The sequence below is a fragment of the Canis aureus genome, chromosome 7 (genome assembly GCF_053574225.1).
Source record: "Canis aureus isolate CA01 chromosome 7, VMU_Caureus_v.1.0, whole genome shotgun sequence".
NCBI lineage: Eukaryota > Metazoa > Chordata > Mammalia > Carnivora > Canidae > Canis > Canis aureus.
This window is the reverse complement of record NC_135617.1, coordinates 75,108,966-75,125,968: the sequence shown is the minus strand read 5'-3', so window position 1 is coordinate 75,125,968 and position 17,003 is coordinate 75,108,966.

The following is a 17,003-nucleotide window of genomic DNA, read 5'->3' as shown; positions in this document are numbered from 1 at the left end:
CAGCCTGCTGGTACCCTTGGCTTCTAAAAGGCCTAGGCTCGATGTTTGACGGAAGTGCTGGGAGAGGTAATTGGAATCACCCGGCACACAAGACTAGTGCCTCCAAGCTCAGTTCAGCGATTTCCTAGTAATTCCTGTGGTAGACTGGTGCTACATACTAAGTTCCATACGTGAGAGGGTAGCTGAACGCCTTGTCCAAAACCATCTTACTTCTGAGAGTTGAGCTCACCCTCAGTCCTCACAGTTCCACACTGCCTGCAGAGTGAGTTTCGCAGGTCTTCAGCAGAGACGTTTGCCAGAGGCTTCTGAGACGCAGGGTAACAATGCAGACCTGGAGGGTATCCCCAGGTGCAGTCGACTGGTAATCTTGGAACCTCCTGACTCAGAATACTGCTACCTTCTCACTGCCATAGGAATGCAGCTAGTTGACAGCTAGCTGGCTTCAAGACATGCTTCCCTGAGAGAGCTGAGGACAGGACAGAACCCTCCCAAATGCTGCCTGACTGTAGGAGTAGCTGCTAACATCCTAATGTTAGTGGCTGGGAGAGGTTGCGGGAAAAGCATGTGTGAGCACTGGGCCTGAACTCCCGTGTATCTGAGTTGAATACAGCGATTTCCAACGGCTTTCCTCAACCAGAGTGTAGCTAGGTTCCACTCCCATGTACGAGTGGGTAGCAGACATCTGCCTCCCATGCATATACACTTCTGAGAGTTGAGCTTATGGCCTGTACCTCCACATCCAGCCTGCTGGTACCCTTGGCTTCTAAAACCTAGATTGTGTTTGACGGAAGTGCTGGGAGAGGTAATTGGAATCTCCCGGCACACAAGACGAGTGCCTCCAAGCTCAGTTCAGCGATTTCCTAGTAATTCCTGTGGTAGACTGGTGCTACATACTAAGTTCCATACGTGAGAGGGTAGCTGAACGCCTTGTCCAAAACCATCTTACTTCTGAGAGTTGAGCTCAGCCTCAGTCCCTCACAGTTCCACACTGCCTGCCGAGTGAGTTTCGCAGGTCTTCAGCAGAGACGTTTGCCAGAGGCTTCTGAGACGCAGGGTAACAATGCAGACCTGGAGGGTATCCCCAGGTGCAGTCGACTGGTAATCTTGGAACCTCCTGACTCAGATTACTGCTACCTTCTCACTGCCTTAGGAATGCAGCTAGTTGACAGCTAGCTGGCTTCAAGACATGCTTCCCTGAGAGAGGTGAGGACAGGGCAGAACCCTCCCGCATGCTGCCTGACTGTAGGAGTAGCTGCTAACATCCTAATGTTAGTGGCTGGGAGAGGATGCGGGAAAAGCATGTGTGAGCACTGGGCCTGAATTCCCATGTATCTTAGTTGAATACAGCGATTTCCAACGGCTTTCCTCAACCAGAGTGTAGCTAGGTTCCAAATCCCATGTACGAGCGGGTAGCAGACATCTGCCTCCCATGCATACACACTTCTGAGAGTTGAGCTTATGGCCTGTACCTCCATATCCAGCCTGCTGGTACCCTTGGCTTCTAAAAGGCCTAGGCTCGCTGTTTGACGGAAGTGCTGGGAGAGGTAATTGGAATCTCCCGGCACACAAGACGACTGCATCCAAGCTCATTTCACGATTTCCCAGTAATTCTTGTGGTAGACAGGTGCTACACACTAAGTTCCATATGTGATATGGTAGCTGAACGCCTTATCCAAAAGCATCTTATTTCTGAGAGTTGAGCCCACCCTCAGTCCCTCACAGTTCCACACTGCCTGCAGAGTGAGTTTCACACGACTTCACCAGAGACGATTGCCAGAGGCTTCTGAGTACAAGTTAACAATGCAGACCTGGAGGGTATCTCCAGGTGCAGTAGAGTGGTAATTTTGGAACCTCCTGACTCAGAATACTGCTACCTTCTCACTGCCATAGAAATGCAGTTAGTTGACAGCTGGCTTCAAGACATGCTTCCCTGTGAGAGCTGAGGACAGGGCAGAACCCTCCCGCATGCTGCCTGACTGTAGGAGTAGCTGCTAACATCCTTATGTTAGTGGCTGGGAGAGATTGCGGGAAAAGCATGTGTGAGCACTGGGCCTGAACTCCCGTGTATCTGAGTTGAATACAGCGATTTCCAATGGCCTTCTTCAATCACAGTGTAGCTAGGTTCCAACTCCCATGTCCGAGTGGGTAGCAGACATCTGCCTCCCATGCATATACACTTCTGAGAGTTGAGCTTATGGCCTGTACCTCCACATCCAGCCTGCTGGTACCCTTGGCTTCTAAAAGGCCTAGGCTTGCTGTTTGACGGAAGTGCTGGGAGAGGTAATTGGAATCACTCGGCACACAAGACTAGTGCCTCCAAGCTCAGTTCAGCGATTTCCTAGTAATTCCTGTGGTAGACTGGTGCTACATACTAAGTTCCATACGTGAGAGGGTAGCTGAACGCCTTGTCCAAAACCATCTTACTTCTGAGAGTTGAGCTCACCCTCAGTCCCTCACAGTTCCACACTGCCTGCAGAGTGAGTTTCGCAGGTCTTCAGCAGAGACGTTTGCCAGAGGCTTCTGAGACGCAGGGTAACAATGCAGACCTGGAGGGTATCCCCAGGGTCAGTGGACTGGTAATCTTGGAACCTCCTGACTCAGAATACTGCTACCTTCTCACTGCCAAAGGAATGCAGCTAGTTGACAGCCAGCTGGCTTCAAGACATGCTTCCCTGAGAGAGCTGAGGACAGGGCAGAACCCTCCCGCATGCTGCCTGACTGTAGGAGTAGCTGCTAACATCCTAATGTTAGTGGCAGGGAGAGGTTGCGGGAAAAGCATGTGTGAGCACTGGGCCTGAACTCCCGTGTATCTGAGTTGAATACAGCGATTTACAACGGCTTTCCTCAACCAGAGTGTAGCTAGGTTCCAAATCCCATGTACGAGCGGGTAGCAGACATCTGCCTCCCATGCATACACACTTCTGAGAGTTGAGCTTATGGCCTGTACCTCCACATCCAGCCTGCTGGTACCCTTGGCTTCTAAAAGGCCTAGGCTCGCTGTTTGACGGAAGTGCTGGGAGAGGTAATTGGAATCTCCCGGCACACAAGACGAGTGCCTCCAAGCTCAATTCACGATTTCCCAGTAATTCTTGTGGTAGACAGGTGCTACATACTAAGTTCCATATGTGAGATGGTAGCTGAACGCCTTGTCCAAAAGCATCTTACTTCTGAGAGTTGAGCCCACCCTCAGTCCTCACAGTTCCACACTGCCTGCAGAGTGAGTTTCACACTTCTTCACCAGAGACGATTGCCAGAGGCTTCTGAGTACAAGTTAACAATGCAGACCTGGAGGGTATCTCCAGGTGCAGTAGAGTGGTAATCTTGGAACCTCCTGACTCAGAGTACTGCTACCTTCTCACTGCCATAGGAATGCAGCTAGTTGACAGCTGGCTTCAAGACATGCTTCCCTGTGAGAGCTGAGGACAGGGCAGAACCCTCCCGCATCCTGCCTGACTGTAGGAGTACCTGCTAACATCCTTATGTTAGTGGCTGGGAGAGGTTGCGGGAAAAGCATGTGTGAGCACTGGGCCTGAACTCCCGTGTATCTGAGTTGAATACAGCGATTTCCAATGGCCTTCTTCAATCACAGTGTAGCTAGGTTCCAACTCCCATGTCCGAGTGGGTAGCAGACGTCTGCCTCCCATGCATACACACTTCTGAGAGTTGAGCTTATGGCCTGTACCTCCACATCCAGCCTGCTGGTACCCTTGGCTTCTAAAAGGCCTAGGCTCGCTGTTTGACGGAAGTGCTGGGAGAGGTAATTGGAATCACCCGGCACACAAGACTAGTGCCTCCAAGCTCAGTTCTGCGATTTCCTAGTAATTCCTGTGGTAGACTGGTGCTACATACTAAGTTCCATACGTGAGAGGGTAGCTGAACGACTTGTCCAAACCATCTACTTCTGAGAGTTGAGTTCAGCCTCAGTCCCTCACAGTTCCACACTGCCTGCAGAGTGAGTTTCGCAGGTCTTCAGCAGAGACGTTTGCCAGAGGCTTCTGAGACGGAGGGTAACAATGCAGACCTGGAGGGTATCCCCAGGTGCAGTCGACTTTTAATCTAGGAACCTCCTGACTCAGAATACTGCTACCTTCTCACTGCCATAGGAATGCAGCTAGTTGACAGCTGGCTTCAAGATATGCTTCCCTGTGAGAGCTGAGGACAGGGCAGAACCCTCCCGCATGCTGCCTGACTGTAGGAGTAGCTGCTAACATCCTAATGTTAGTGGCTGGGAGAGGTTGCGGGTAAAGCATGTGTGAGCACTGGGCCTGAACTCCCGTGTATCTGATTGAATACAGCGATTTCCAACGGCTTTCCTCAACCAGAGTGTAGCTAGGTTCCAAATCCCATGTACGAGCGGGTAGCAGACATCATCCTCCCATGCATACACACTTCTGAGAGTTGAGCTTATGGCCTGTACCTCCACATCCAGCCTGCTGGTACCCTTGGCTTCTAAAAGGCCTAGGCTCGCTGTTTGACGGAAGTGCTGGGAGAGGTAATTGGAATCTCCCGGCATACAAGACGAGTGCCTCCAAGCTCAATTCACGATTTCCCAGTAATTCTTGTGGTAGTTAGGTGCTACGTACTAAGTTCCATATGTGAGAAGGTAGCTGAACGCCTTGTCCAAAAGCATCTTACTTCTGAGAGTTGAGCACACCCTCAGTCCCTCACACTTCCACACTGCCTGCAGAGTGATTTTCGCAGGTCTTCAGCAGAGACGTTTGCCAGAGGCTTCTGAGACGCAGGGTAACAATGCAGACCTGGAGGGTATCCCCAGGTGCAGTCGACTGGTAATCTTGGAACCTCCTGACTCAGAGTACTGCTACCTCTCACTGCCATTGGAATGCAGCTAGTTGACAGCTGGCTTCAAGACATGCTTCCCTGTGAGAGCTGAGGACAGGGTAGAACCCTCCCGCATCCTGACTGACTGTAGGAGTAGCTGCTAACATCCTAATGTTAGTGGCTGGGAGAGGTTGCGGGAAAAGCATGTTTGAGCACTGGGCCGGAACTCCCGTGTATCTGAGTTGAATACAGCGATTTCCAAAGGCTATCCTCAACCAGAGTGTAGCTAGGTTCCAAATCCCATGTACGAGCGGGTAGCAGACATCTGCCTCCCATGCATACACACTTCTGAGAGTTGAGCTTATGGCCTGTACCTCCACATCGAGCCTGCTGGTACCCTTGGCTTCTAAAAGGCCTAGGCTCGCTGTTTGACGGAAGTGCTGGGAGAGGTAATTGGAATCTCCCGGCACACAAGACGAGTGCCTCCAAGCTCAATTCACGATTTCCCAGTAATTCTTGTGGTAGTTAGGTGCTACATACTAAGTTCCATATGTGAGAAGGTAGCTGAACGCCTTGTCCAAAAGCATCTTACTTCTGAGAGTTGAGCACACCCTCAGTCCCTCATACTTCCACACTGCCTGCAGAGTGAGTTTCACACGTCTTCACCAGAGACGATTGCCAGAGGTTTCTGAGTACAAGTTAACAATGCAGACCTGGAGTGTAAATCCCGGTTCAGTAGAGTGGTAATCTTGGAACCTCCTGACTCAGAGTACTGCTACCTTCTCACTGCCATAGGAATGCAGCTAGATGACAGCTGGCTTCAAGACTTGCTTCCCTGTGAGAGCTGAGGACAGGGTAGAACCCTCCCGCATCCTGCCTGACTGTAGGAGTAGCTGCTAACATCCTAATGTTAGTGGCTGGGAGAGGTTGCGGGAAAAGCATGTGTGAGCACTGGGCCTGAACTCCCGTGTATCTGAGTTGAATACAGCGATTTCCAATGGCCTTCTTCAATCACAGTGTAGCTAGGTTCCAACTCCCATGTCCGAGTGGGTAGCAGACGTCTGCCTCCCATGCATACACACTTCTGAGAGTTGAGCTTATGGCCTGTACCTCCACATCCAGCCTGCTGGTACCCTTGGCTTCTAAAAGGCCTAGGCTCGCTGTTTGACGGAAGTGCTGGGAGAGGTAATTGGAATCACCCGGCACAAAAGACTAGTGCCTCCAAGCTCAGTTCAGCGATTTCCTAGTAATTCCTGTGGTAGACTGGTGCTACATACTAAGTTCCATACGTGAGAGGGTAGCTGAACGACTTGTCCAAACCATCTACTTCTGAGAGTTGAGTTCAGCCTCAGTCCCTCACAGTTCCACACTGCCTGCAGAGTGAGTTTCGCAGGTCTTCAGCAGAGACGTTTGCCAGAGGCTTCTGAGACGGAGGGTAACAATGCAGACCTGGAGGGTATCCCCAGGTGCAGTCGACTGGTAATGTTGGAACCTCCTGACTCAGAATACTGCTACCTTCTCACTGCCATAGGAATGCAGCTAGTTGACAGCTGGCTTCAAGATATGCTTCCCTGTGAGAGCTGAGGACAGGGCAGAACCCTCCCGCATGCTGCCTGACTGTAGGAGTAGCTGCTAACATCCTAATGTTAGTGGCTGGGAGAGGTTGCGGGTAAAGCATGTGTGAGCACTGGGCCTGAACTCCCGTGTATCTGATTGAATACAGCGATTTCCAACGGCTTTCCTCAACCAGAGTGTAGCTAGGTTCCAAATCCCATGTACGAGCGGGTAGCAGACATCATCCTCCCATGCATACACACTTCTGAGAGTTGAGCTTATGGCCTGTACCTCCACATCCAGCCTGCTGGTACCCTTGGCTTCTAAAAGGCCTAGGCTCGCTGTTTGACGGAAGTGCTGGGAGAGGTAATTGGAATCTCCCGGCACACAAGACGAGTGCCTCCAAGCTCAATTCACGATTTCCCAGTAATTCTTGTGGTAGACAGGTGCTACATACTAAGTTCCATATGTGAGAAGGTAGCTGAACGCCTTGTCCAAAAGCATCTTACTTCTGAGAGTTGAGGCCACCCTCAGTCCCTCACAGTTCCACACTGCCTGCAGAGTGAGTTTCACACGTCTTCACCAGAGACGATTGCCAGAGGCTTCTGAGTAAAGTTAACAATGCAGACCTGGAGGGTATCTCCAGGTGCAGTAGAGTGGTAATCTTGGAACCTCCTGACTCAGAGTACTGCTACCTTCTCACTGCCATAGGAATGCAGCTAGTTGACAGCTGGCTTCAAGACATGCTTCCCTGTGAGAGGTGAGGACAAGGCAGAACCCTCCCGCATGCTGCCTGACTGTAGGAGTAGCTGCTAACATCCTAATGTTAGTGGCTGGGAGAGGTTGCGGGAAAAGCATGTGTGAGCACTGGGCCTGAACTCCCGTGTATCTGAGTTGAATACAGTGATTTCCAACGGCTTTCCTCAACAAGAGTGTAGCTAGGTTCCAAATCCCATGTACGAGCGGGTAGCAGACATCTGCCTCCCATGCATACACACTTCTGAGAGTTGAGCTTATGGCCTGTACCTCCACATCCAGCCTGCTGGTACCCTTGGCTTCTAAAAGGCCTAGGCTCGCTGTTTGACGGAAGTGCTGGGAGAGGTAATTGGAATCTCCCGGCACACAAGACGAGTGCCTCCAAGCTCAATTCACGATTTCCCAGTAATTCTTGTGGTAGTTAGGTGCTACGTACTAAGTTCCATATGTGAGAAGGTAGCTGAACGCCTTGTCCAAAAGCATCTTACTTCTGAGAGTTGAGCACACCCTCAGTCCCTCACACTTCCACACTGCCTGCAGAGTGATTTTCGCAGGTCTTCAGCAGAGACGTTTGCCAGAGGCTTCTGAGACGCAGGGTAACAATGCAGACCTGGAGGGTATCCCCAGGTGCAGTCGACTGGTAATCTTGGAACCTCCTGACTCAGAGTACTGCTACCTCTCACTGCCATTGGAATGCAGCTAGTTGACAGCTGGCTTCAAGACATGCTTCCCTGTGAGAGCTGAGGACAGGGTAGAACCCTCCCGCATCCTGACTGACTGTAGGAGTAGCTGCTAACATCCTAATGTTAGTGGCTGGGAGAGGTTGCGGGAAAAGCATGTTTGAGCACTGGGCCGGAACTCCCGTGTATCTGAGTTGAATACAGCGATTTCCAAAGGCTTTCCTCAACCAGAGTGTAGCTAGGTTCCAAATCCCATGTACGAGCGGGTAGCAGACATCTGCCTCCCATGCATACACACTTCTGACAGTTGAGCTTATGGCCTGTACCTCCACATCGAGCCTGCTGGTACCCTTGGCTTCTAAAAGGCCTAGGCTCGCTGTTTGACGGAAGTGCTGGGAGAGGTAATTGGAATCTCCCGGCACACAAGACGAGTGCCTCCAAGCTCAATTCACGATTTCCCAGTAATTCTTGTGGTAGTTAGGTGCTACATACTAAGTTCCATATGTGAGAAGGTAGCTGAACGCCTTGTCCAAAAGCATCTTACTTCTGAGAGTTGAGCACACCCTCAGTCCCTCATACTTCCACACTGCCTGCAGAGTGAGTTTCACACGTCTTCACCAGAGACGATTGCCAGAGGTTTCTGAGTACAAGTTAACAATGCAGACCTGGAGGGTAAATCCCGGTTCAGTAGAGTGGTAATCTTGGAACCTCCTGACTCAGAGTACTGCTACCTTCTCACTGCCATAGGAATGCAGCTAGATGACAGCTGGCTTCAAGACTTGCTTCCCTGTGAGAGCTGAGGACAGGGTAGAACCCTCCCGCATCCTGCCTGACTGTAGGAGTAGCTGCTAACATCCTAATGTTAGTGGCTGGGAGAGGTTGCGGGAAAAGCATGTGTGAGCACTGGGCCTGAACTCCCGTGTATCTGAGTTGAATACAGCGATTTCCAACGGCTTTCCTCAACCAGAGTGTAGCTAGGTTCCAAATCCCATGTACGAGCGGGTAGCAGACATCTGCCTCCCATGCATACACACTTCTGAGAGTTGAGCTTATGGCCTATACCTCCACATCCAGCCTGCTGGTACCCTTGGCTTCTAAAAGGCCTAGGCTCGCTGTTTGACGGAAGTGCTGGGAGAGGTAATTGGAATCTCCCGACACACAAGACGAGTGCCTCCAAGCTCAATTCACGATTTCCCAGTAATTCTTGTGGTAGACAGGTGCTACATAGTATGTTCCATATGTGAGTTGGTACCTGAACGCCTTGTCCAAAAGCATCTTACTTCTGAGAGTTGAGCCCACCCTCAGTCCCTCACAGTTCCACACTGCCTGCAGAGTGAGTTTCACACGTCTTCACCAGAGACGATTGCCAGAGGCTTCTGAGTACAAGTTAACAATGCAGACCTGGAGGGTATCTCCAGGTGCAGTAGATTGGTAATCTTGGAACCCCCTGACTCAGAGTACTGCTACCATCTCACTGCCATAGGAATGCAGCTAGATGACAGCTGGCTTCAAGACTTGCTTCCCTGTGAGAGCTGAGGACAGGGTAGAATCCTCCCGCATCCTGCCTGACTGTAGGAGTAGCTGCTAACATCCTAATGTTAGTGGCTGGGAGAGGTTGCGGGAAAAGCATGTGTGAGCACTGGGCCTGAACTCCCGTGTATCTGAGTTGAATACAGCGATTTCCAACGGCTTTCCTCAACCAGAGTGTAGCTAGGTTCCAAATCCCATGTACGAGCGGGTAGCAGACATCTGCCTCCCATGCATACACACTTCTGAGAGTTGAGCTTATGGCCTATACCTCCACATCCAGCCTGCTGGTACCCTTGGCTTCTAAAAGGCCTAGGCTCGCTGTTTGACGGAAGTGCTGGGAGAGGTAATTGGAATCTCCCGACACACAAGACGAGTGCCTCCAAGCTCAATTCACGATTTCCCAGTAATTCTTGTGGTAGACAGGTGCTACATAGTATGTTCCATATGTGAGTTGGTACCTGAACGCCTTGTCCAAAAGCATCTTACTTCTGAGAGTTGAGTCCACCCTCAGTCCCTAACAGTTCCACACTGCCTGCAGAGTGAGTTTCACACGTCTTCACCAGAGACGATTGCCAGAGGCTTCTGAGTACAAGTTAACAATGCAGACCTGGAGGGTATCTCCAGGTGCAGTAGAGTGGTAATCTTGGAACCTACTGACTCAGAGTACTGCTACCATCTCACTGCCATAGGAATGCAGCTAGTTGACAGCTGGCTTCAAGACATGCTTCCCTGTGAGAGCTGAGGACAGGGCAGAAACCTCCCGCATCCTGCCTGACTGTAGGAGTAGCTGCTAACATCCTTATGTTAGTGGCTGGGAGAGGTTGCGGGAAAAGCATGTGTGAGCACTGGGCCTGAACTCCCGTGTATCTGAGTTGAATACAGCGATTTCCAATGGCCTTCTTCAATCACAGTGTAGCTAGGTTCCAACTCCCATGTCCGAGTGGGTAGCAGACATCTGCCTCCCATGCATATACACTTCTGAGAGTTGAGTTTATGGCCTGTACCTCCACATCCAGCCTGCTGGTATCCTTGGCTTCTAAAAGGCCTAGGCTCGCTGTTTGACGGAAGTGCTGGGAGAGGTAATTGGAATCACCCGGCACACAAGACTAGTGCCTCCAAGCTCAGTTCAGCGATTTCCTAGTAATTCCTGTGGTAGACTGGTGCTACATGCTAAGTTCCATAGGTGAGAGCGTAGCTGAACGCCTTGTCAAAAACCATCTTACTTCTGAGAGTTGAGCTCACCCTCAGTCCCTCACAGTTCCACACTGCCTGCAGAGTGAGTTTCGCAGGTCTTCAGCAGAGACGTTTGCCAGAGGATTCTGAGATGCAGGGTAACAATGCAGACCTGGAGGGTATCCCCAGGTGCAGTAGACTGGTAATCTTGGAACCTTCAACTCAGAATACTGCTACCTTCTCACTGCCATAGGAATGCAGCTAGTTGACAGCTGGCTTCAAGACATGCTTCCCTGTGAGAGCTGAGGACAGGGCAGAACCCTCCCGCATCCTGCTTGACTGTAGGAGTAGCTGCTAACATCCTAATGTTAGTGGCTGGGAGAGGTTGCGGGAAAAGCATGTGTGAGCACTGGGCTTGAACTCCCGTGTATCTGAGTTGAATACAGCGATTTTCAACGACTTTCCTCAACCAGATTGTAGCTAGGTTCCAAATCCCATGTACGAGCGGGTAGCAGATATCTGCCTCCCATGCATACACACTTCTGAGAGTTGAGCTTATGGCCTGCACCTCCACATCCAGCCTGCTGGTACCCTTGGCTTCTAAAAGGCCTAGGCTCGCTGTTTGAAGGAAGTGCTGGGAGAGGTAATTGGAATCTCCCGGCACACAAGACGAGTGCCTCCAAGCTCAATTCACGATTTCCCAGTAATTCTTGTGGTAGACAGGTGCTACATACTAAGTTCCATATGTGAGAAGGTAGCTGATCGCCTTGTCCAAAAGCATCTTACTTCTGAGAGTTGAGCACACCCTCAGTCCCTCACACTTCCACACTGCCTGCAGAGTGAGTTTCACACGTCTTCACCAGAGACGATTGCCAGAGGCTTCTGAGTACAAGTTAACAATGCAGACCTGGAGGGTATCTCCAGGTGCAATAGAGTGGTAATCTTGGAACCTCCTGACTCAGAGTACTGCTACCTTCTCACTGCCATAGGAATGCAACTAGTTGACAGCTGGCTTCAAGACATGCTTCCCTGTGAGAGGTGAGGACAGGGCAGAACCCTCCCGCATCCTGCCTGACTGTAGGAGTACCTGCTAACATCTTAATGTTAGTGGCTGGGAGAGGTTGCGGGAAAAGCATGTGTGAGCACTGGGCCTGAACTCCCGTGTATCTGAGTTGAATACAGCGATTTCCAACGACTTTCCTCAACCAGAGTGTAGCTAGGTTCCAAATCCCATGTACGAGCGGGTAGCAGACATCTGCCTCCCATGCATACACACTTCTGAGAGTTGAGCTTATGGCCTGTACCTCCACATCCAGCCTGCTGGTACCCTTGGCTTCTAAAAGGCCTAGGCTCGCTGTTTGTCGGAAGTGCTGGGAGAGGTAATTGGAATCTCCCGGCACACAAGACCAGTGCCTCCAAGCTCAATTCACGATTTCCCAGTAATTCTTGTGGTAGACAGGTGCTACATACTAAGTTCCATATGTGAGAAGGTAGCTGAACGCCTTGTCCAAAAGCATCTTACTTCTGAGAGTTGAGCACACCCTCAGTCCCTCACACTTCCACACTGCCTGCAGAGTGAGTTTCACACGTCTTCACCAGAGACGATTGCCAGAGGCTTCTGAGTACAAGTTAACAATGCAGACCTGGAGGGTATCTCCAGGTGCAGTAGAGTGGTAATCTTGGAACCTCCTGACTCAGAGTACTGCTACCATCTCAGTGCCATAGGATTACAGCTAGGTGACAGCTGGCTTCAACACATGCTTCCCTGTGAGAGCTGAGGACAGGGCAGAACCCTCCCGCATCCTGCCTGACTGTAGGAGTAGCTGCTAACATCCTTATGTTAGTGGCTGGGAGAGGTTGCGGGAAAAGCATGTGTGAGCACTGGGCCTGAACTCCCGTGTATCTGAGTTGAATACAGCGATTTCCAATGGCCTTCTTCAATCACAGTGTAGCTAGGTTCCAACTCCCATGTCCGAGTGGGTAGCAGACATCTGCCTCCCATGCATACACATTTCTGAGAGTTGAGCTTATGGCCTGTACCTCCACATCCAGCCTGCTGGTACCCTTGGCTTCTAAAAGGCCTAGGCTCGCTGTTTGACGGAAGTGCTGGGAGAGGTAATTGGAATCACCCGGCACACAAGACTAGTGCCTCCAAGCTCAGTTCAGCGATTTCCTAGTAATTCCTGTGGTAGACTGGTGCTACATACTAACTTCCATACGTGAGAGGGTAGCTGAACGCCTTGTCCAAAACCATCTTACTTCTGAGAGTTGAGCTAACCCTCAGTCCCTCACAGTTCCACACTGCCTACAGAGTGGGTTTCGCAGGTCTTCAGCAGAGACGTTTGCCAGAGGCTTCTGAGACGCAGGGTAACAATGCAGACCTGGAGGGTATCCCCAGGTGCAGTCGACTGGTAATCTTGGAACCTCCTGACTCAGAATACTGCTACCTTCTCACTGCCATAGGAATGCAGCTAGTTGACAGCTAGCTGGCTTCAAGACATGCTTCCCTGAGAGAGCTGAGGACAGGGCAGAACCCTCCCGCATGCTGCCTGACTGTAGGAGTAGCTGCTAACATCCTAATGTTAGTGGCTGGGAGAGGTTGCGGGAAAAGCATGTGTGAGCACTGGGCCTGAACTCCCGTGTATCTGAGTTGAATACAGCGATTTCCAACGGCTTTCCTCAACCAGAGTGTAGCTAGTTTCCAAATCCCATGTACGAGCAGGTAGCAGACATCTCCCTCCCATGCATACACACTTCTGAGAGTTGAGCTTATGGCCTGTACCTCCACATCCAGCCTGCTGGTACCCTTGGCTTCTAAAAGGCCTAGGCTCGCTGTTTGACGGAAGTGCTGGGAGAGGTAATTGGAATCACCCGGCACACAAGACTAGGGCCTCCAAGCTCAGTTCAGCGATTTCCTAGTAATTCCTGTGGTAGACTGGTGCTACATACTAAGTTCCATACGTGAGAGGGTAGCTGAACGCCTTGTCCAAAACCATCTTACTTCTGAGAGTTGTGCTCACCCTCAGTCCCTCACAGTTCCACACTGCCTGCAGAGTGAGTTTCGCAGGTCTTCAGCAGAGACGTTTTCCAGAGGCTTCTGAGACGCAGGGTAACAATGCAGACCTGGAGGGTATCCCCAGGTGCAGTCGACTGGTAATCTTGGAACGTCCTGACCCAGAAAACTGCTACCTTCTCACTGCCATAGGAATGCAGCTAGTTGACAGCTAGCTGGCTTCAAGACGTGCTTCCCTGAGAGAGCTGAGGACAGGGCAGAACCCTCCCGCATGCTGCCTGACTGTAGGAGTAGCTGCTAACATCCTTATGTTAGTGGCTGGTAGAGGTCGCGGGAAAAGCATGTGTGAGCACTGGGCCTGAACTCCCGTGTATCTGAGTTGAATACAGCGATTTCCAACGGCTTTCCTCAACCAGAGTGTAGCTAGGTTCCAAATCCCATGTACGAGCGGGTAGCAGACATCTGCCTCCCATGCATACACACTTCTGAGAGTTGAGCTTATGGCCTGTACCTCCACATCCAGCCTGCTGGTACCCTTGGCTTCTAAAAGGCCTAGGCTCGCTGTTTGACGGAAGTGCTGGGAGAGGTAATTGGAATCTCCCGGCACACAAGACGAGTGCCTCCAAGCTCAATTCACGATTTCCCAGTAATTCTTGAGGTAGACATGTGTTACATACTAAGTTCCATATGTGAGATGGTAGCTGAACGCCTTGTCCAAAAGCATCTTACTTCTGAGAGTTGAGCACACCCTCAGTCCCTCACACTTCCACACTGCCTGCGGAGTGAGTTTCACTCGTCTTCACCAGAGACGATTGCCAGAGGCTTCTGAGTACAAGTTAACAATGCAGACCTGGAGGGTATCTCCAGGTGCAGTAGAGTGGTAATCTTGGAACCTCCTGACTCAGAGTACTGCTACCTTCTCACTGCCATAGGAATACAGCTAGTTGACAGCTGGCTTCAAGATATGCTTCCCTGTGAGAGCTGAGGACAGGGCAGAAAACTCCCGCATCCTGCCTGAGTGTAGGAGTAGCTGCTAACATCCTTATGTTAGTGGCTGGGAGAGGTTGCGGGAAAAGCATGTGTGAGCACTGGGCCTGAACTCCCGTGTATCTGAGTTGAATACAGCGATTTCCAACGGCTTTCCTCAACCAGAGTGTAGCTAGGTTCCAAATCCCATGTACGAGTGGGTAGCAGACATCTGCCTCCCATGCATACACACTTCTGAGAGTTGAGCTTATGGCCTGTACCTCCACATCCAGCCTGCTGGTACCCTTGGCTTCTAAAAGGCCTAGGCTCGCTGTTTGACGGAATGCTGGGAGAGGTAATTGGAATCTCCCGGCACACAAGACGAGTGCCTCCAAGCTCAATTCACGATTTCCCAGTAATTCTTGTGGTAGACAGGTGCTACATACTAAGTTCCATATGTGAGAAGGTAGCTGAACGCCTTGTCCAAAAGCATCTTACTTCTGAGAGTTGAGCACACCCTCAGTCCCTCACACTTCCACACTGCCTGCAGAGTGAGTTTCACACGTCTTCACCAGAGACGATTGCCAGAGGCTTCTGAGTACAAGTTAACAATGCAGACCTGGAGGGTATCTCCAGGTGCAGTAGAGTGGTAATCTTGGAACCTCCTGACTCAGAGTACTGCTACCTTCTCACTGCCATAGGAATGCAGCTAGTTGACAGCTGGCTTCAAGACATGCTTCCCTGTGAGAGCTGAGGAAAGGGCAGAAATCTCCCGCATCCTGCCTGACTGTAGGAGTAGCTGCTAACATCCTTATGTTAGTGGCTGGGAGAGGTTGCGGGAAAAGCATGTGTGAGCACTGGGCCTGAACTCCCGTGTATCTGAGTTGAATACAGCGATTTCCAATGGCCTTCTTCAATCACAGTGGAGCTAGGATCCAACTCCCATGTCCGAGTGGGTAGCAGACATCTGCCTCCCATGCATACACACTTCTGAGAGTTGAGCTTATGGCCTGTACCTCCACATCCAGCCTCTTGGTACCCTTGGCTTCTAAAAGGCCTAGGCTCGCTGTTTGACGGAAGTGCTGGGAGAGGTTATTGGAATCACCCGGCACACAAGACTAGTGCCTCCAAGCTCAATTCAGCTATTTCCAAGTAATTCCTGTGGTAGATTGGTGCTACATACTAAGTTCCATACTTGAGAGGGTACCTGAACGCCTTGTCCAAAACCATCTTACTTCTGAGAGTTGAGCTCAGCCACAGTCCCTCACAGTTCCACACTGCCTGCAGAGTGAGTTTCGCAGGTCTTCAACAGAGACGTTTGTCAGAGGCTTCTGAGACGCAGGGTAACAATGCAGACCTGGAGGGTATCCCCAGGTGCAGTCGACTGGTAATCTTGGAACCTCCTGACTCAGAATACTGCTACCTTCTCACTGCCATAGGAATGCAGCTAGTTGCCAGCTAGCTGGCTTCAAGACATGCTTCCCTGAGAGAGCTGAGGACAGGGCAGAACCCTCCCGCATGCTGCCTGACTGTAGGAGTAGCTGCTAACATCCTAATGTTAGTGGCTGGGAGAGGTTGCGGGAAAAGCATGTGTGAGCACTGGGCCTGAACTCCCGTGTATCTGAGTTGAATACAGCGATTTCCAACGGCTTTCCTCAACCAGAGTGTAGCTAGGTTCCAAATCCCATGTACGAGGGCGTAGCAGACATCTGCCTCCCATGCATACACACTTCTGAGAGTTGAGCTTATGTCCTGTACCTCCATATCCAGCCTGCTGGTACCCTTGGCTTCTAAAAGGCCTAGGCTCGCTGTTTGCCGGAAGTGCTGGGAGAGGTAATTGGAATCTCCCGTCACACAAGACGAGTGCCTCCAAGCTCAATTCACGATTTCCCAGTAATTCTTGTGGTAGACAGGTGCTACATACTAAGTCCCATATGTGAGATGGTAGCTGAACGCCATGTCCAAAAGCATCTTACTTCTGAGAGTTGAGCCCACCCTCAGTCCCTCACACTTCCACACTGCCTGCAGAGTGAGTTTCACACGTCTTCACCAGAGACGATTGCCAGAGGCTTCTGTGTACAAGTTAACAATGCAGACCTGGAGGGTATCTCCAGGTGCAGTAGAGTGGTAATCTTGGAACCTCCTGACTCAGAGTACTGCTACCTTCTCACTGCCATAGGAATGCAGCTAGTTGACAGCTGGCTTCAAGACATGCTTCCCTGTGAGAGGTGAGGACAGGGCAGAACCCTCCCGCATCCTGCCTGACTGTAGGAGTACCTGCTAACATCTTAATGTTAGTGGCTGGGAGAGGTTGCGGGAAAAGCATGTGTGAGCACTGGGCCTGAACTCCCGTGTATCTGAGTTGAATACAGCGATTTCCAACGACTTTCCTCAACCAGAGTGTAGCTAGGTTCCAAATCCCATGTACGAGCGGGTAGCAGACATCTGCCTCCCATGCATACACACTTCTGAGAGTTGAGCTTATGGCCTGTACCTCCACATCCAGCCTGCTGGTACCCTTGGCTTCTAAAAGGCCTAGGCTCGCTGTTTGT